The 20,562-nt window shown below is 39.8% G+C and overlaps 1 long non-coding RNA gene across 1 annotated transcript; it reads right to left on the bottom strand.

Annotated features, from left to right (window-relative positions):
- Window positions 1-1,397: 1,397 nt before the first annotated feature.
- Window positions 1,398-1,845, bottom strand: LOC145169008 (uncharacterized). The gene is made up of 3 exons (XR_013742235.1): window positions 1,715-1,845; window positions 1,568-1,631; window positions 1,398-1,495 (listed from the first exon to the last, which is right to left on the bottom strand). It is a non-coding gene; the product is annotated as an uncharacterized LOC145169008 (long non-coding RNA).
- Window positions 1,846-20,562: the final 18,717 nt, after the last annotated feature.

Raw genomic sequence — 20,562 nt, forward strand, 5'->3', positions numbered from 1 at the left:
ACAATACATGCTACGTGAAACTCCACCACTCTCGATCATGACAGATACTTCAACTGGTAAATAGTTTTTCACTATTAAAGGATTACTTAATGTAATCAGGTGAATACACCTCTTATTTGACTGATCCTGGTTCTCCATCTTGTCAGCAATAGCATCATGAATATATAAATTTGATCCCTTGTTTACCCTCTCAGTCCCAGCAGAAGGCAAACACACATCATGCACAGACACACAGCAACGAAAAGGATGACTACTTAGAAGAGAAGAGTAGCAGACAAATGACCTCAAATGTCCAGTCTTACTTTAATTAGAAAGAATAATGGAAATGCTATAAGCTTAACTCCATAGGGAAGTGCTCCCTAATGGACGCCATCTTATCCGAGACCTGATTCTGCTAAATGTAGAGGAAGAGGAAACTCGTGTCCTGGATATACTACAGGGTCCAGAATCTTGGGAGATACACCAAATTGGATATCGAATCTGACTTCAAATGGCATTGTTGTTGCATTTGTGAGTATGACCTGGCATTTTATGAATCTTTTTAGAGAAAATAGCTAGAAACCCATTACAAGTGGAGCTAAATTAACATGGGTAAATAGTAAAGTAAACTTACTGTTGAGTACAATCGGACGAAATTTGTGTATCGTTGAACTGAAACATCAATTACTACAGGAACAACATAGCCACTACTGACACCTTTAGAAATACCAACAAGATCGATAGAAATAATTGAAGAAAAAAAAATGTGGAATTATCAACTGAATTGGAAAAATCCACCTCAAAGAAGCTAACACCAACAAGATCGATAGAAACACGAGTTGACAAAGTGGAAGTTCCTTCAAGCTGAATAACTATATAATGATGTTGTGCATCAGCGGATTTTTTGTCTCCTAGATTGTCAATTGAAGGGCTAGATTTAAAGCCAAAGGTTTGTTCATCTGTATTATCATCAATGTACACTGGATATGAAGAACCAGGCTGCACGTATTTTCCATCTTTCAATATATTGAAACGTCAACTTTTTTAGAGGCTTTGGAAATGTAAAACACTAGAGGGAGATAAGTTAAGTTTTCGAGTGTGTAAGGGGGCTAGTGTATTTTTATTTTCATTGGTGTGAGCTGCTGCTGTTAATCTTGAGTTTTCAGGAAAAACATTCAGACTCATGAGATCCCAAGCATCCGTAATCATATCAAATGTTCTGAAAGCAACCTCAATGAAGGATTCTGTAACATTGATATTGAGATTCATTTTTGACTCGAGATGAACATCTGTCATGACTGGGCTGTTTTGAAGGGTGCTTTTCCCTTGCTCTCTTCTTAAGCTTACTTGGAAGTTCCAGGGTTCAAGGAAAGGCTCCCATAATACCTGGAGAGTATAATCAAAATAAGTTATCATCAGTTCATTCATAATTGTTAACCGCCAGCTGATGAGAAATTGTTAACCGCCTCAGATGAATCCGTGCTCCCTCCACGTCAGCAAGAGCCATTAGACCTCTCTGCTTGTAAAAGTATTAAGTAATTAACTTTATTTTGAAAAATATCCTATCCGAATAGTTAGTCCTACTTACATGGATAAGAAATTCTCCTGATGTAAGTATTCCATTCCTTAGCATCCATGGACTGCTCGAAAAGCTGCAAAAGAGAAATAAAAAAATATATATCAGGCCCACAAAGCGCAACATATTTCTCAGTAGGGAGTGAAATGAATCAATCACCTTAGGGTCAAAGTGATGGGGGCCACTTCAAGCAGTTCAACGTATATTTTCTTCTGTTTTCTTGCAAGGAGATATATTTTCTGCCAAGATGCACCAATTGGAACTATTGATGATAGCAAAGAGAAGCTTTCACTATCAGCCTTTACAGTCTCTGAAATTTTACTCTTCTTATTATGTGAACAATTACAAGCAAAAAATCACAAAAAACAATTACAAGCAAAAACAGAATGGAATTGAAAAACCTAGATCTCATGAAGCAGAAGAATGGAATTGAAATGATGAACTCATTTAGCAAGTCAGCAGATATAATCGTCACTAAACATGAGAAAATCAATGTGAACAAAGGAATCGAGCAGAAAACCCTAGCTTACAGATGAAATCAACATGAACAGTTCAAATTTAGATGAGAGAAAGAGAAAGTACAGTGCTACAGCGGCGTTCGGCGGCAATGGCGAAACCAAAAGCATCTAAGCATAAGATGATAACTAGAAGATGAACTAGGGATGAGCCTTTTCCTTCGCCCATCTTTCTTGTGCTGTTGCTGCTGCTTCGTGGTTGTTTGTAGAGAGAGAAAGAGTGGAGTGAAAAAGGGTGCGCACTTGTGAGGTCCACAGCATAAAAGCCCTAGTTCTTCTTTGATATCGGGGACAAGAAAAACCTTAAAATCGCCGGCATTTCGAGTTTGAGGAGTCGTAGACCCCCAATCACCGACTCCATGAAAGCCCTAGTTCTTCTTTGCGAGGTTCGATTTTTGGGGAAGGCGGGGTACTTCAATTTTTTGGGGATTTGGTTTCCCCCATTAGTTGCATGAAACAGGGACGCGCGTATTAAAATTTTATAAAACGACATCTCTACACGACACCCACTTAAATTTAGGTGCCTTCCGTGTTTTTAATTTTTTTTCGTTAGACATTAATTTTGGGGCACGCACAAATGCGTGTCCTCTATCCTTCAAATTTTGTAAAACTGACATTATTTTTTAGGGCACGCACAAATGCGCGTCCTCTATCAACGCGTGTCATTGTTTGCGCGTCATTAAAGGGCTGTTTTCTAGTAGTGTGCGCATGTCCATGTTCAGAACCACTATGTACTTGTGTCTATATATATATATATATATATATATATATATATATATATCGTGCATGTACTCTATTAGGGGTATGCCATTTTCGTACGCTCTCACAGAAAATTTCCATCGTTGTGAACTCTTCTAGAGCTGTTTTAATCAAAGCATTAGGCACAATTTCAATATTGTTCTTGTCTTTAATTAACGTCATTAATATAAAATCTATCTATCTTTATTATTCTCACAAATGGGGGTGAATATGTCTTCGTCGGTGATTTTAACGTGGTTAAAAAAGCTTCAAAGAGGTATGGGTCGGTCTTTTTCCATATCTCTACAAGTGTTTTTAATGACTTCATTGATAATTTGGGTGTTGTTGATGTGCCTATGACTGGGGAAAGATTTACTAGAATTGATGCTATTGGAGCTAGGTTAAGCAAACTGGACCGTTTTCTAGTCCCAGAAGGTTTGTTTGATCATTTTGAGCATATGCAAGTTTCGGTTTTAAATAGGAAATGGTCTGATCATTGTCCTATTCTGCTACATGTAAAGTCGGTTGACTATGGTCCTTTTTAGTTTAAAATTTTCAACTCTTGGTTACAAAGGGAAGGTTTTGATGAGGTTGTCAAAGGGGCAATTTCAGAATTTATGGCTGATCCGGATTGGAGTAAGTTTGTTCTAGTAAAAAACAAGCTTAAGTATATTAAATCTAAAATTAGATAAAGGTTTTTAAAGACTAAGTCCAAGTCTAACTCGGATTATTCTAGATTACTATCTCGGTTGAAAGAGATTGACCATGAGATTAATGTTGGTAATTCTAGTGACAATATTATATCAGAGAGGCTCTCTATTCTTGGTGTTTTTAAGTATCAAAAAGCCAGATCTTTGGATGCTGCTCAGAAAGCTCACGTGTCGTGGTCAGTGGAGGGGGATGAGAATTTTGCTTTTTTCATGGAATGTTAAAGAAATATAGACACTAAATGATGATTAGAGGTGTTTCTCTTCATGTGGAAAGGCTATCTGATCCAAGTAATGTTAAAAAAAACTTTCTTTGATTTTTATCGTAATAAATTCCAACCGTTTGATGGTATTCCCATGTCTCGTCGAAGTGAAAGATACATAAGTATTGATCAGCATCTTGTATTGAGTCTATGTTTACTCCTGAATAAATAAAAAATGTAGTTTGGGGTTGTGGTTTGGATCGAGCTCCCGATCCTGATGGGTTTTCTTCATTACTAGAAAATAGGCCTTTAATGATACGTAGTGCGTGTCATAAAAGGTTCAGATGACACGCAAATACGTGTCATTAAATCATTTGTCATAAAGGACGATGACACACATTTGTATGTCATAAACTTATGAAACGCATTTTATGTCACGCAAAATGTGTGTCATCTTCCTTTATGACATGGGTTTTAATGACACAAATTTACGCCACACATTTATGATATACTTTATGACACACATTTTACATGTCATAAGTTTAAGCGTTTAAAAAAATCATATATTTACTAATTTTCCAATTGAGTGATGATGAATGTTGAATAATACAAAAATTTATAAACACATATTTGTGTCATTAAAGCCTTTGTCATAAAGGAAGATGTGATGCATTTGTGTGTCATAAACTTATGACTTTCATTTTATGACACGCAAGATGCGTGTCATCTTCCTTTATGACATGGGCTTTAATGACATGCATTTACAAAACGCATTTATGATATCCTTTATGAAATGCATTTTGCATGTCATAAGTTTAAGCGTTTTTAAAAAATCATATGTTTACTAGTTTTCCAATTGAGTGACAATTAATGTCGAATAATACAAAAATGCATAAACACATATTTAGCAAAACTATTAATTTCATCCAATAACGTCATATGTCAAAAAAGCTACAAAAATATTGTAGATTACATGTCAAATGCTAAAAACATTGCAAAGTTAACAAAAATATCACCAAAAGTCTATCGATACAAAATATCACTGGTAAATAAATCCTGCAACAAAAGATGGCTATTCATCATGGATTCCATCAATATTAGAATATGTGTACTAAACTTTGTTGCCCCCAACCTAAGAAAAAATTGCATATAATGTTTCAGTTATAAAAAATGATCTTTCTTTCACTTCGTTTCTTATTAGAGCATTGTACGTTCAAATAAATGAAAGATCATTGCTACTTCTTGTATATAACCTACTATTTCAATTATAATAGTGAAAGTAGGATGTTATATTCCTCAAATAAACATAAAATGATCATTCTTTCAATTCACTTCTGGTAAATATGACTCGAGCATTTGGAGCACTTGGACCTCAATGGAGCACTTGGGGTTCATGGAGCATGTGACAAAAGAACGGATCTTCTAAGCGAGGAATGGATCATCAGACAAAGGAACTGATCAAGTGCCAAAGGAACGGATCGTGTTCAAGGGGGTTTGGAGCACCTGGAAGGAGTTTGGAGGACTTGGAAGAGGTTTGGAGCACTTGGAAGGGATATGGAGCAACAAGGGGTCCTTGTTTCGCCACATGATGAAGAGATGGGTCAAGAGGGATGCTCTTGCGCCATCTTGTTCTCCTCTTGCGCCATCTTGTTTTCCTGTTAAGCCATGCACGACCTTGTTGAGCGATACATGTGCCTGTTGCTCATAGTGATGTAGTTGCTCCAAGATTGATGTTGTGCGCCATACTTGATGCTCTTCTGCCATTTAGATCCCTGTTGCGCCAACTAGGGTTGCTGTTGCGCCATTAAGAAGCTATTGCGCCATCATGGACCATCTTGGTACATGATGCGCTATATTGATTCCTTTGTTGTGCCATGTTGATCCAAGTATGCCTAGAAGATGATAATGCTCAAGAATGTTCCAGAAGATGTTGCATGGCGGATTGTGATTCGTTGACACCCTTGATGGGCCTATGTGCCAATGGTCTTGGCCCATTAGGGTTACAGGTCTAATCCCACAAGTATAAATAGGGATGCATGCTAGGTCATTTTGTATCTTGAATTTTAGAGTGATGGGCGAATCTCTGTGTAATTGTACTTGTAAACTCTGTGTTAAGAGCTCTGAAATAAAGAATACTCCCATCTTGCCAGTGGACGTAGGTCACCTTGACCGAACCACGTAAATATTGTGTCTTGTGTGCTTTTGGTTTTGCTATTTATCCACTTTACTTCTTAACAAGTGGTATTAGAGCTACGGTTTGTGTTCCTGTGATTGAAGATGTCTACTCACAAGTTTGATTTGAAGAATTTCAATGGCTCAAATGACTTCACTTTGTGGAAGGTGAAGATGAGGGCTCTTCTGGCTCAACAAGGATGTGCGGCGACATTGGAAGGGGAGGCAAAACTGCCAAAGGACATGGTGGCTGATAAGAAGGTGGATATTCTGACGAAGGCACATAGTGCCATTCTATTGATCTTAACAGATGAAGTACTGAGGGAGGTTGTAGATCAAACAACTACTTCTGGGCGCTGGGATAAACTTTATGAAAAGTACCAGAACAACTCACTAACAAACAGGTTGTATCAGAAGCAAAGGTTGTACACTCTCAGAATGTCTGAAAGTACCCAAGTGAAAGATCATCTGGATAACTTCAATCATATCATCTTGGATCTACAAGGTGTTGATGTGAAGATTGAAGATGAAGATCAGACACTCATTCTCTTATATTCGCTTCCTAACTTATATGAGAATTTCGTTGATACCATGCTTTATGGTAGGACAACGATCACTGTGAATGATGTGAATGACTCTCTGATGTCCAAGGAACTTAAAAGAAAAGTTTCAGGTGGAGAGGAGGTGTCCAGTTCCGGTTTGTTTGCAGGGACATGGAGGACAGAAGAGATGAAAGGGGGAAACAGAGGGAGATCACGTTCAAAATCGAAGTTTAAAGGTTCATCAAACATAAAATGTTATAACTGTAAGGAGAAGGGTCACTTCAAGCGAAATTGTCCACATATGAGGGATCGGAAGTCCAAGAGTGAATCAAGCAGCAATAACACTGCTGTTGTGGTTCAGGAAAGTTCTGATGAAGGGGAAGATGGTGATGTACTGTCTGTCTGTACATCAAGTTCTGCTGATGCTTGGGTATTGGATTCTGGAGCATCCTATCACATGACGTATAATCGTGACTGGTTCGACTCCTTCAAAGAGTAGGATGGCACAATCAAGATGGGTGATGATTGGGTGAGTAGTATCAAAGGTAGTGGCACGGTCCAGATCAAGATGCCTGATGGCATGGTCAGGAAGTTAGATTGCTGGTACGTTCCAGAACTTGGGAAGAATTTAATTTCTCTTGGCACATTGGCTAAGAATGGGATGAGGTACGCTGGTGAAGGCGACTGGGTCAAAGTGACCAAAGGCTCTTTGGTTATAGTGAAAGAGAAGATGAATCATGGAGGGATCTATATCCTAGAAGGCAGTATGGTTATGGGAACAGTGGTATCTCCCAATCCTTGAATGAAGGTGATGACAAGACAGAGTTGTGGCATTGTAGGTTGGTGCACATGAGTGAGAAGGGCATGTCAGTTCTAAGTAAACAAGGACTGCTTGGTGGAGAGGCTATTGGAAAGATAAAGTTTTGTGAAGCTTGCGTCAAAGGAAAGCATCGCAAAGTAAAGTTTGGTACCGGTCAACACACAAGCAAGGAAATCCCGGAGTATGTTCACTCAGATCTATGGGGTCTTGCACGAGTGAAGTCATACTTTGTGACGTTCATTGATGACTATTCAAGGAAGGTTTGGTTGTACTTTCTGAAGATGAAGGATGAGGTGTTTAGGAAGTTCATGGAGTGGAAGACCATGGTTGAGAAAAGGACTAGAAAACAGGTCAATACTCTGAGGACAGACAATGGGTTGGAGTTCTGCAATGCTCCATTTGATAGTTTCTGCAAGGCAGACGGTATAGTGAGGCACCGCACTGTACGACACACACCACAACAAAATGGAGTGGCAGAACGTATGAACTAAACACTCATGCATCATGCAAGGTGCATGCGGATATTTGCTAACTTATCCAAGCAATTCTAGGCGGAAGCAGTTAACATTGCATGCTATCTAGTGAACAGATCACCATCAACTGCAATAGACTTGAAGACTCCTCAAGAGGTATGGTCCGGGAAACCCTCCGACTATTCTGGTTTATGTATATTTGGATGCCCCGCATATGCTCATATGAATGATGGTAAACTTGAGCCAAGGGCAATGAAGTGCATACTTTTAGGATATGCGACAGGAGTAAAAGGTTATCGATTGTGGTGTACAGAAGAAGGAAGAACTCCTAAATTTATCATGAGCAGAGATGTGACCTTTGATGAATCTGCCAACCAGGGAGGAGGTGAAACAAGTCAAGCAGGGAACAAAGATCAGGGTGCTAAGTGACACAGATCAAGGCGGCAGTAAACAACCTGGACAAGAAGAAACCCAAGAGCAACACATGGGATCTTCATCCAGTGGTGCTGATGCCGGGAAAGATGATGGGTATGAATCTATAGCAAAGAGAAGATCGAAGAGGGTTATTCGACAACCTATCAGATATATGGGATGTATGAATTTAGGTGAACTTGACTCCATTACTTTTGCTTTAGCAACTGGATAAGACATTGACACCGAGGAGCCTCGATCGTATAAATAGGCTGTGGTGAGTAAAGAAGCAAATGACTGGTTGGTGGCCATCAATGAAGAAATGCAATCTTTAGAAAAGAATGAAACATGGGATCTTGTTCCATTACCAAAGGGAGCAAAGCCAGTGGGATGCAATTGGATCTTTCAGAAGAAGGAAGGAATACCAGGAGTTAAACCTTCTAGGTTCAAGGCAAGGTTGGTGGCAAAAGGGTTCTCTCAAAAAGAATGAATTGATTATCACGAGGTGTTCTCACCGGTCGTGAAGCACAAGACAATTCGGGTTCTTTTGGCCATGGTGAGTGTATTTGATATGGAGCTTGAACAGCTTGATGTGAAAACTGCATTTCTTCATGGAAATTTAGAAGAGAAGATTTATATGTCCCAACCAGAAGGGTTCCTTGATGCTAAGAAGGACCATGTATGTTTGCTAAAGAAATCCATGTATGGTTTGAAGCAGTCTCCATGACAATGGTACAAGAGATTTGATTCATTCATGATCTCGAATGGCTATACTCGAAACCAGTTTGACAATTGTGTTTACTCATAGGAATTGTCACCAGATTCCTACATATATCTGTTGCTATATGTTGATGATATGCTCATCACAGCCAAAGACATGGCTGGAATAAATGACTTGAAGGCAATCCTGAAGAATGAGTTTGAGATGAAGGATTTGGGAGCAGCAAAAAAGATATTGGGGATGGAGATACAAAGGGATAGAAAAGCATGGAAGTTATGTATTTCTCAACAGAATTACATCGAGAAAGTTATGCAATCCTTCAACTATGATCAGTCCAAGCCAGTTGGAACTCCTTTGGCAGCTCACTTTAAACTTGGTCCAAGCACTATACCCACTACTAATGAAGAAAGGAAGTACATGAGCAGGGTTCCATACTCTAGTGTTGTTGGAAGTCTCATGTATGCTATGGTTTGTACCAGACCTGATTTGGCTCATGCAGTTTATGGAAAAGTTGCCTCCAAAATTAGCAAGTGGCAAATAGTTCAGGGGTTATTTCCGTAACTTATCATTTACTATTCATAGTTTGATTATGAATAGTAATCTAATATGAAATTGAAAATGAAATTGGACGGAATGGAGGCGCAGCAATTTTTTGGACGGCATTTTTGTTTTCATATTAGATTTGTATTCTCCTCTTTGGCTATAAATAGCCAGAGAGATTTAACCCACATAAAAAACCAACAATCAAAATATATATATATAGTAAAACATTACATATATATATATATATATATATATATATATATATATATATATATACACACTGATACACCACCATATATTTTAGCCCTCTCACTCTATTTGTAATCTCTTTCATAATCCCTGTAAACACTGCAAATTATAGTGAATTGTTTCTCGGCTTCCTCCGCCCGTGGTTTTTTCCCGATTTGGGTTTCCATGTAAATTCCTGTGTCTCTATTCTATTTATTTTATTCGTATTTCGTTCTGATTATTACGCTTTGATAATTTTTGATCCCATTCCGCATTGAGCTAATATTATTTAAGTCTATTCGGATCCTTCGTATTTCACAACAATTGGTATCAGAGCATCCAGGTTGTGATATTAGCTCGTTGGGATCATTTTATCAAGTAATTAATCATGTCTTCGGTAAAATACGATATTCCACTACTGGATCGTAACACCCGATTTCCGTTGTGGCAAGTAAAGATGAGAGACATTCTCATTCAGATGGATTTACACAAGGCGCTCTTGGGTTTCAATATGATGCCCGATACATGGACCGAAGAAGAAAAGGAGATGAAAGATCTGAAGGCTTTATCCCAGATTCGTTTGCACTTGTCAAACGATGTTTTGCAAGATGTTCTAAAAGAAACGTCAGCGGCTTCTTTATGGCTAAAGTTGGAGCAACTGTTGATGACCAAGAGCTTACCAAACAAGTTGCATTTGAAGCAACGGTTGTTCAATCTCAAGATGATTGAAGGAGGCTCTTTAGCTGAACATATATCCACATTTAAAGAGTTAGTAAATAACTTAGAGAATATGGATGTTCAGTATGAAGATGAAGACTTGGCTTTACTCTTACTGTCGTCGTTGCCAGAATCCTATAGCCATTTTCGTGATACTATTATCTATAGCCGTGACACTTTAGTTTTAGATGAAGTCTATACAGCTTTGGATTCCAAAGAGAAGATGAAGCATATTACTGGTGGTGGTTCAAGTGATGCTAAAGCCGAAGGTTTGAATGCCAGAGGAAGAACAACAGAGAGAAGTAGAACTTCTCAATCTTCCAACAGAACCAGATCCAAATCAAAAGGCAAACGAAAGTTTTGCAACTATTGTCACAAGAAGGGACATGTGCTTGAAGAATGCTTCAAGTTGAAGAATAAAGAAAAAGAGAAGACGGCAGCAAATGGTAAACAAGCTAGCACTTCGGGTGAAGCCGATGTAGCTGAGGTAGAAGGTATTGGAGAACTTTTGACAGTTTATTCAGATAAACTGGATTCCACTGGTGATTGGATACTCGACTCTGGTTGTACTTTTCATATGTGTCACAACAAAAGTTGGTTTTACACATTTGAAAAGGTTAACCAGGGCTATGTGTTGATGGGTAACAATACTACATGTCCAGTTCTTGGACATGGTTCAGTCAGGATCTGTATGTTTGACGGAGTTATTCGAACCATGGGGGATGTTAGATATGTTCCTGACCTCAGAAGAAACTTGTTATCTCTCAGTTCCTTTGACAAAAGGGGATACGAGTTTGCTGGTAAAGGTGGAGTTCTCAGGGTATTCAAAGACGGCTCCGACAAACTGAGAGCCAAACGAAAAACCTCAGATCTTTACTTTCTTGACGGGCAAACAATTTCGAGTGATGCTGCTGTTGTTTCAAAGTCTTTTTCTGATCCAGATCAGTCCCGTCTTTGGCACCTTCGACTCGGCCATATGAGTTTTCAAGGCATGTCAGAATTGAGTCGAAGAGGTTTACTTGGTCAACAAAAGATTGTTGATTTGGATTTCTGTGAAGACTGTGTATATGGCAAGGCAAAACGAGTGAGGTTTGCAAGTGGCATCCATACAACGAAAGGACCACTTGATTATGTTCACTCGGATTTGTGGGGACCGGCTCGAGTTGCTTCAAAAGGTGGAGCTATTTATATGCTCACTATTATTGATGATTTCTCCAGGAAGGTGTGGTCTTTCTTCTTAAAACATAAAGGAGACGTTTTCTATACCTTCAGAAATTGGAAAGTTCAGGTTGAAAAGCAATCAGGTCTGGTGGTAAAGTATCTTCGTACGGATAATGGACTTGAGTTTTGCTCAGAAGAGTTTAATGTCTATTGTCAAAAGGAAGGCATTACTCGACATCGCACAGTAGTCCATTCACCTCAACAAAATGGTGTAGCTGAAAGGATGAATCGCACCATTATGGAGAAGGTCCGGTGTATGCTTTCTAATTCCAAATTGCCAAAGTCTTTTTGGGCGGAGGCTGCTTCGACTGCTTGCTATGTTATCAACCGATCACCGTCACGAGCAATCGAGAAGAAAACTCCGTTTGAGTTATGGTCCGGTAAACCTGCCAATTATTCAGATTTAAAACCATTCGGATGTCCAGCGTATGCACGAGTTGACAATGGGAAGCTAGAACCAAGAGCAATCAAATGCGTTTTTCTTGGGTACAATCAAGGTGTAAAGGGTTACAAGTTATGGAGCTTTGATTTGAAGAAAATTATCATCTCAAGAGATGTTACTTTTGATGAGTCTGCTATGATTCAACCAGTTGCTGACTCTTCTAAAAGAACAGATGCATCAGATGTATCATCCGAAGCAAATAAAGAGTATGCTCAAATGGAGGTGGAGCTTCCTACTTCACCTACCACTAATCAGAGTACAAATCAGCATCAAGATTCTTCTTCGTCGGATGAGCATGTTGTTGGTGAAGATTCAACACCTTCACAACCACAAGCTACTACTCCAAGCATTGCAAGAGATAGACCGAGAAGACAGATTATTCCTCCGAAGAGGTATGCTGAATCTGATTTGGTTGCCTATGCTTTTATTGTTGCTGATAATATTGAGTCTGCAACGGAGCCTGCAAATTATGACGAGGCTATCAAATCTGAAGACTCAAATGATTGGATGCTCGCTATGCAAAATGAGATGGAATCCTTGCAGCGGAACAGTACTTGGAATTTAGTTCCTATTCCGAAAGGGAAGAGACCAGTTAAATGCAAGTGGGTCTACAAGCTCAAGGAACCTGTCAACCCAAATGATAAACCAAGATACAAAGCTCGGTTAGTAGCTAAAGGCTACAGTCAGATTCCTGGTATTGATTACACTGATATTTATTCCCCAGTTGTCAAACATACTTCCATTCGTGTATTGTTGGGGTTGGTTGCTTCTAATGATTTTGAGTTAGAACAACTTGATGTCACTACAGCTTTCCTAAATGGTGAGCTTGAGGAAGAGATTTTTATGCAACAACCTGAAGGTTTTGTAGTTCCTGGAAAGGAGAACTACGTATGTAAGTTGAACAAATCTCTTTATGGCCTCAAGCAGTCTCCTAGACAATGGTACAAGAGGTTCGATTCTTTCATGACCAGTCACAAATTCAGCACGTGCACCTATGATAGTTGCGTTTATTTCAAGAAAGGTGACAATGGTTCAAAGATCTACTTACTCTTGTACGTGGATGATATGTTGATTGCAGCGAAAGATATGAAGGAGATTCAAAAGTTAAAAGACCAGTTGAAAGCTGAATTTGAAATGAAGGACTTAGGAGCTGCCAAAAAGATTTTAGGTATGGAAATTATTCGTGACAGGAAGTCTAGGATCTTGCATCTTTCTCAGAAAAGTTATATTGAGAAAGTCCTAAGACGCTTCAATATGCACGAAGTAAAGTCTGTCAACACACCTTTTGCAGCTCATTTCAAGCTATCATCCGCTTTGAGTCCTACTAATGAGACTGATATGGCTTACATGGCACGTGTTCCATACTCTAGTGTTGTTGGATCTTTAATGTATGCTATGATCTGCACATGCCCTGATTTGGCTTATGCTGTTAGCATGGTTAGTAGATACATGGCGAACCCGGGGAAAGAACACTGGAAAGCAGTACAGTGGATTTTTCGTTATTTACGAGGTACGTCTTCCATGTGTTTACGTTTTGGCAAATCTAACACTGGGGTGTTCGGATATGTTGATTCAGATTATGGAAAAGATTTGGATAAACGAAGATCAATTACAGGGTATGTGTTTACACTAAATGGTTGTGCTGTTAGTTGGAAAGCCCAGTTACAGTCTACAGTTGCCCTGTCTTCTACCGAGGCAGAGTACATGGCGATTACAGAAGCAGTTAAGGAAGATATCTGGTTGAAGGGGTTATTTGGAGAACTCGATGATAGAATAAAGGTGACCACAGTTTTCTGTGACAACCAGAGTGCTATCTTCTTGAGTAAAGATCAAATGTTTCATGACCGAACAAAGCATATTGATATTCGTTATCATTTTGTGCGGGATATCATTGAAAAAGGTGATTGTGTTGTGGACAAGATTCATACAGATTATAATCCCGCTAATATGTTCACTAAAAGTCTTCCTATAGCCAAGTTCAAATTATGTTTGGACATGGTGGGTGTTTCTGATCGCAGTTGAGCCTGAAGGCTCGTGGTGGAGGAAGTATTATTTATTTTTCGGAAACAATTTTTCTCTATACAAAATTGCAGTTTTTTATGGAAGTTTTAGAGTTTGATGAGCTAAAGGTTTTGACTAATCGTAAAGCATGACTTGCTTAATTTTGATGTCAAGGTGGAGATTGTGGAAAAGTTGCCTCCAAAATTAGCAAGTGGCAAATAGTTCAGGGGTTATTTCCGTAACTTATCATTTACTATTCATAGTTTGATTATGAATAGTAATCTAATATGAAATTGAAAATGAAATTGGACGGAATGGAGGCGCAGCAATTTTTTGGACGGCATTTTTGTTTTCATATTAGATTTGTATTCTCCTCTTTGGCTATAAATAGCCAGAGAGATTTAACCCACATAAAAAACCAACAATCAAATATATATATATATATATATATATATATATATATATATATATATATATATATATATATAGTAAAACATTACATATATATATATATATATATATATATATATATATACACTGATACACCACCATATATTTTAGCCCTCTCACTCTATTTGTAATCTCTTTCATAATCCCTGTAAACACTGCAAATTATAGTGAATTGTTTCTCGGCTTCCTCCGCCCGTGGTTTTTTCCCGATTTGGGTTTCCACGTAAATTCCTGTGTCTCTATTCTATTTATTTTATTCGTATTTCGTTGTGATTATTACGCTTTGATAATTTTTGATCCCATTCCGCATTGAGCTAATATTATTTAAGTCTATTCGGATCCTTCGTATTTCACAACACAGTTAGTGTGGTTAGCAGTTTTATGAGTAATCCAGGGAAGACTCATTGGGAAGCTGTAAAGTGGATCTTGCGATACTTGAAGGGAACAACGGATGTTTGCCTGGTGTATGGAGCAAATACGAAGAGTGACTTAGTGGGATATGTTGACTCTGTTTATGGTGGTGACTTGTTGAAGCATAGGTCACGGACGTGCTACATATTCACTTTATTCGGATGTGCCATCAGTTGGAAGTCAATGTTACAAGATACCGTTGCTTTGTCTACAACTGAATCCGAGTACATGTCCATGACAGAACGAATAAAGGAGGAGATATGGTTGCAAGGGCTTATTCAGAGTCTTGGTTTGAAGGTGGAGAAACTTGTCTTGTATTGTGACAGTCAAAGTGATTTAAGTCTTGCAAAGAATCCTGTGTATCATGAGAAGACGAAGCACATTGATGTCAGGCTGAATTTTATTCGGGATATTCTGGAAGGAAACAAGTTTTCGATATTGAAGATTGATACCAAGGTCAACCCAACAGATATGTTGACAAAGTCGTTGCCAACTGAGAAGTTCAAGCGTTGCTTGGACTTGGTTGATGCTCGCAGGAGGTAGGTCCCTTCGGGGACGAATGGTCGGAATGGAGAGGAAGTTCTTGTTCGAGGTGGGGTTTAGAGGATGCTCAAGTCAAGGTGGAGATTGTTAAATGTGACTCGAGCATTTGGATCATGTTCATGAAGCATTTGGAGCACTTGGACCTCAATGGAGCACTTGGGGTTCATGGATCATGTGACAAAGGAACAGATATTCTAAGAGAGGAATGGATCATCAAACAAAGGAACTGATCAAGTGCCAAAGGAACGGATCGTGTTCAAGGGGGTTTGGAGCACCTGGAAGGAGTTTGGAGCACTTGGAAGGGATATGGAGAAACAAGGGGTCCTTGTTGACCCACATGATGAAGATATGGGTCAAGAGGGATGCTTTTGTGCCATCTTGTTCTCCTCTTGCGCCATCTTGTTTTCATATTGAGCCATGCATGGCCTTGTTGTGCCATGCATGTGCCTGTTGCTCATGGTGATACTGTTGCTCCAAGATTAATGTTGTGCGCCATACTTGATGCTCTTGTGCCATTTAGATCCTTGTTGTGCCAACTAGGGTAGCTGTTGCGCCATGAAGAATCTATTGCGCCATCATGGACCATCTTGGTACATGATGCGCGATATTGATTCCTTTGTTGTGCCATGTTGATCCAAGTATGCCTAGAAGATGATAATGTTCAAGAATGTTCCAGAAGATGTTGCATGGCAGATTGTGATTCGTTGACACCCTTCATGGACCTATGGGCCAATGGGCTTGGCCCATTAGGGTTTTAGGTCTAATCCCTCAAGTATAAATAGGGATGCATGCTAGGTCATTTTGTATCTTGAATTCTAGAGTGATAGGCGAATCTCTGTGTAATTGTACTTGTAACCTCTGTGTTGAGAGCTCTGAAATAAAGAATACCCCCTCCTGCCCATGGACGTAGGTTACCTTGACCGAAACACGTAAATATTGTGTCTTGTGCGCTTTTGGTTTTGCTAGTTATTTGCTTTACTTCCTAACAATTTCTTATTAGAGCATCATACTTTCATATAAATGAAACTAAATTGATATTTCTTGCATATAACCTACTATTTCAAGCATGCTTTTCAATTATGTATACACATTTACCATGAAATATGGAACCAACACTTAATATAGCTACAAGTTTCTATGCATGCGTGCCTTTTATATTAAGTATACAGATATAAGACAATGGTCCCTTATTATAACATGTACTTCCAAATGTATTGAGTAAAGTTCTTCACCTATCATTAAATTATGCAAAAATAATGTAAGGAACTGGAGGGGGTTTACCTAATGTGTTTACAAGGTCTGTATTTCTCCTAACATAGTAAAAATACATAAAATCAGTCAGATAGATATCAAATGCTCAATTTCTGATGACATATGTTGTAGACACTTTTAAAATAAAAAAGGCATAAAATGGTATGGTACAATACAAGTGTAACGCCCCGATTCTCGAATACCAATATATGGTTATGAATTCTCATGAATTGAAGGTGTACTCGACGAGTTGGTTACCTGACTCGTCGAGTAGCAGTGGGTTTGGACCACGTGTTAACTGACCAACTCGCCGAGTCGGAAGAGTGACTCGACAAGTTGGAGCTGGAAGGTAAAACCCTAATTTCCGGGGTTTGGCACCCTATTTAAAGAATCATAAGCCACCTTCAGCCTCTTTACAGTCCCTTGAGAGCTTAGCAAACCCTAATACGTGTGTGTGTACCCCATTGTGTGTTTTAAGCTTTGGAAGAGGATTCTTGGTGAGAAGAGTTTGGGGGAAACATGTGGATTGAAGCAAGGAATTCGTGGGGATCAAGATCTACTTCAGTTGGCAACTTTTGGGAAGGTATTAAGTTGTTATCCCAACTCCATTTCATTCTAGATCTCTTTGGATGAAATTAGGGCTTCTTGGTTTGGTTATGAAGCTATTTTTGGGTATGAGCTCAGATCTGAAGTTGTAACTTCAGATCTGAACTCTCTTTGATTTGTAAGTCCATAAAGCTATCAGTTTTGGCAAGTATGAACCCCTCCTTGAGTGTAAAACCCCATTTCAAGCTTGGATTTGGCATTATGAGTCATTAGAGCCTTGCATGCACGTAAAGTTTGCAACTTTACGTGATAAGCATGCCTTGGGAAGTTGGATCTACAATATGGAGTCTTAGCATGGCTTAAAAAGCATCTGTATGGATGAAGGACTGAAGGGACTCGACGAGTCGCATGGTAGACTCGGCGAGTCATATGAAGATGGTCATCAACTCGATGGGTTGGATGAACAACTCAGCGAGTCCGATGAAGATTGCCTTGGACTCGGCGAGTGGCATGGTGACTCGGCGAGTTGGCAAGTTATGCAAGGAACTCGGCAAGTAGCTGAGGATACTCGGCGAGTTGAGGTCAACATGGACTGTTGACCTTGATAGTTGACTTTGACTTTAACCAAGGGTTGACCGTTTTGACTTTTGAGGATAATTGGTAAGTGGATATTTATGATTGGATCATTGATGGTTACAGGTGTTGGAGTTTGGGGCAATGTGTCGGGAACGTGTTTTCGTGATTCAGTTCGGCATTGCAAGGTGAGTTATCCTCACCATATCAACAGGGTCTAAGGCACCAATGCCGACCCCTTTATGATTTGTATTTAGATTATTGCATGATATGCTTACTGATTTACATCCTGGTAGTGAGGATGGTGATATGTTATGTTAGTGACCGGTTAGGTCGATATCCTGGTTATAGGATTGTTGATATGTTTATTGATCTGTTAGATCGGCGTCCTGGTAATTAGGACGGTATAATGTTTAGTGACCTGGTTAGGGTCAGTATCCTGGTATATAGGATGATGCTATGTTAGTGACCGGTTAGGTCGGTATCCTGGTTAGGATGTTGCTATACTATATGATCTGCTAGATTGGTTGTCTGTCTATGGACTGTTATGTGATTACCTGTTATATGTGCACATGGTTATTTGCTTGATGTTTGGGTTGAGGCGGTCCTGCTTTGTGCTGAAGGCCAACATACCCTACGAGCGGTCTGGATAGACTGTAGGCCCGTATGGCGGTCCAGTCATACCGAAGGCTCGGGATAGATCCAGATGGACTGTAGGCCCGGTGCGGGCGGTCCAGTCATACTGTAGACTCAGAGAGTGGACCGGGTGGACTGAAGGCCCGGTGCGGGAGGACGAGTCACACTGTATACTCGAGATGCATGGATGTTCTGTATTTGTTGATATGATATGTTTATGGTTATATGACGTTGGTATTTTGGGGGTAACTCACTAAGCTTTCGAGCTTACAGTTTTATTGTTTAAGGTTCAGCGGATGGCCGCGGGTAGGTGAAGGCGTGACCGTACACTTCCTCGATTTACGATTATGATTTCTGGGAACTCTGATGTATAAACTATTTTGAAAACAAATTGTAATAGTTGAATGGTTTCAAATGAATCCAAAAGTTTTAAATTGGCTCGAAATTTTGGGATGTTACAAGTTGGTATCAGAGCCTTGGTTTGAGTGAATTGGAGGAACACTCGTGTGAATCCAGTATCAAATCAAGGAAAGATATTCAAAATGATTTTAAATGGTTTTCAAAATAAGTAAAAGAGGATGCGAAGTGTACGATCAGCCGGAGCCAGTAAGTAGACCCCAAAATATCATACGGTTATTTGATATTGTGATATGTTAGAACAACATGCTAGTACTAGGCTAGGGATCTTCAGGAATTGCATGATAGAATTGCCTGATTACATGATACCTGTTAGCCTAGAGTTTTCCTTATATGAGATTGACATCATTACTGTAGTTACTTGTGTATGCATCACAGCTGTCTATAATTAAGATCCTATAGCTTGAGAATGTTTGACCTGGCCTTATGTTCTGTTCTTATTGATTACGGCTTAGGGTATGATTGGATATTCGAAAGTCTATAGAGTCCAGCGTTATGTATGGCTAGCATACACTAGTGTTGCAGGGGTTGATGGAAGTTTCATGGATGGGTGGGTAGTGAAAGGCTGGGAGGCCAGTGATGAGATATCTAGCATTCGTCTAGAGTGAGGATTTATCGCTCGCTATGTATATGTATATTGTAGGGTGTTGTGGTGATACTTGAGACAAATATGGGTAGGTGTGGAAGGTAGTATGGGCCTGTACTACTAAAAGAACAGGACCCATACACATATCAAGGAAGTCACAACCTCCAGGGTTGGGTTGGGGTCGGTTCCCATGATTATGGTATGGATTATTCGAGACGTTTCGATACCGGATCCGGATCAGGATCGAGAGCTGGCAGCCAGGATAGGCCAGTATTGTCAGAGGGTCATGTCAGGAGGGGATCATCCGGGAGTAGGTGATCGAGATAGTTCGGGGACAGATTCCAGAGATGATTGGGTCTTTTAAGACCGTCATGGTTGAGTATTTCGACGAGCGTTATGCAGCCATTGTCGAGACGGTTGTCGCGGCAGCTTTAACAGCTGTAACGACGGCAAAGGGAGGAGCTGGTCGAGCTTCCTAGTTCTGGGACATATTCTGATGAGTAGAGGGCTGCAGTTATTTGGGATCAGGAAGATGATTTGTACTCGCTATATTTCTGTGGGTGGAGCGGGAGAGGTTAGCACGCAAGTTTATAGATTTGAGGCTCGGGGGTTTGCTCGAGGCCGGAATATGGGTCGCAGGAACTCCGGAAAGGAGTGATGATCATGTTCAGCTGGGGTTTTGCAGTTGGAAGTGGAATGGTTAATTGATGGATTGGACTGTCGTTTTATAGGGTAAGGATTGTGCCCTTTCAGTTTTCCGAGCTCGAAGGAGTGAGAAGGCTTGTGACCCCAGGATCAGGTTGTATTCTTGCTCGGGGTAAGTTGGTTGAAGGGATTCACGATATTATTTCAGCGTCGTTGGGCGCAGGTGGGTCGATGCCGCATAAGTATTTTGTGATGTCTGGTTTGCCTTAGATCTCTTGTATCGGACGGCAAGGGTTTATTGTGCGATCCATTTCACTTTTGGAATTGTAGACTATGTCTTGGGAAGTAGTTCGAAGCCCAGGTTAGGGCAGAGGTTGCTTCAGTTGTTGCAGTTCAGCTGTGGACGTTTGAGCGGGTAAGTGAGTTAGGGTGCGAACCCTGAATAGAATGATTCTAAAGCCCGAGAGCAGGAAACTTGTTTGGAGCACCTTCAGG

This window comes from Lactuca virosa, chromosome 4, assembly GCF_052849685.1.
Source record: "Lactuca virosa cultivar CGN04683 chromosome 4, Lactuca_virosa_CGN04683_v6, whole genome shotgun sequence".
Classification (NCBI taxonomy): Eukaryota; Viridiplantae; Streptophyta; class Magnoliopsida; order Asterales; family Asteraceae; genus Lactuca; species Lactuca virosa.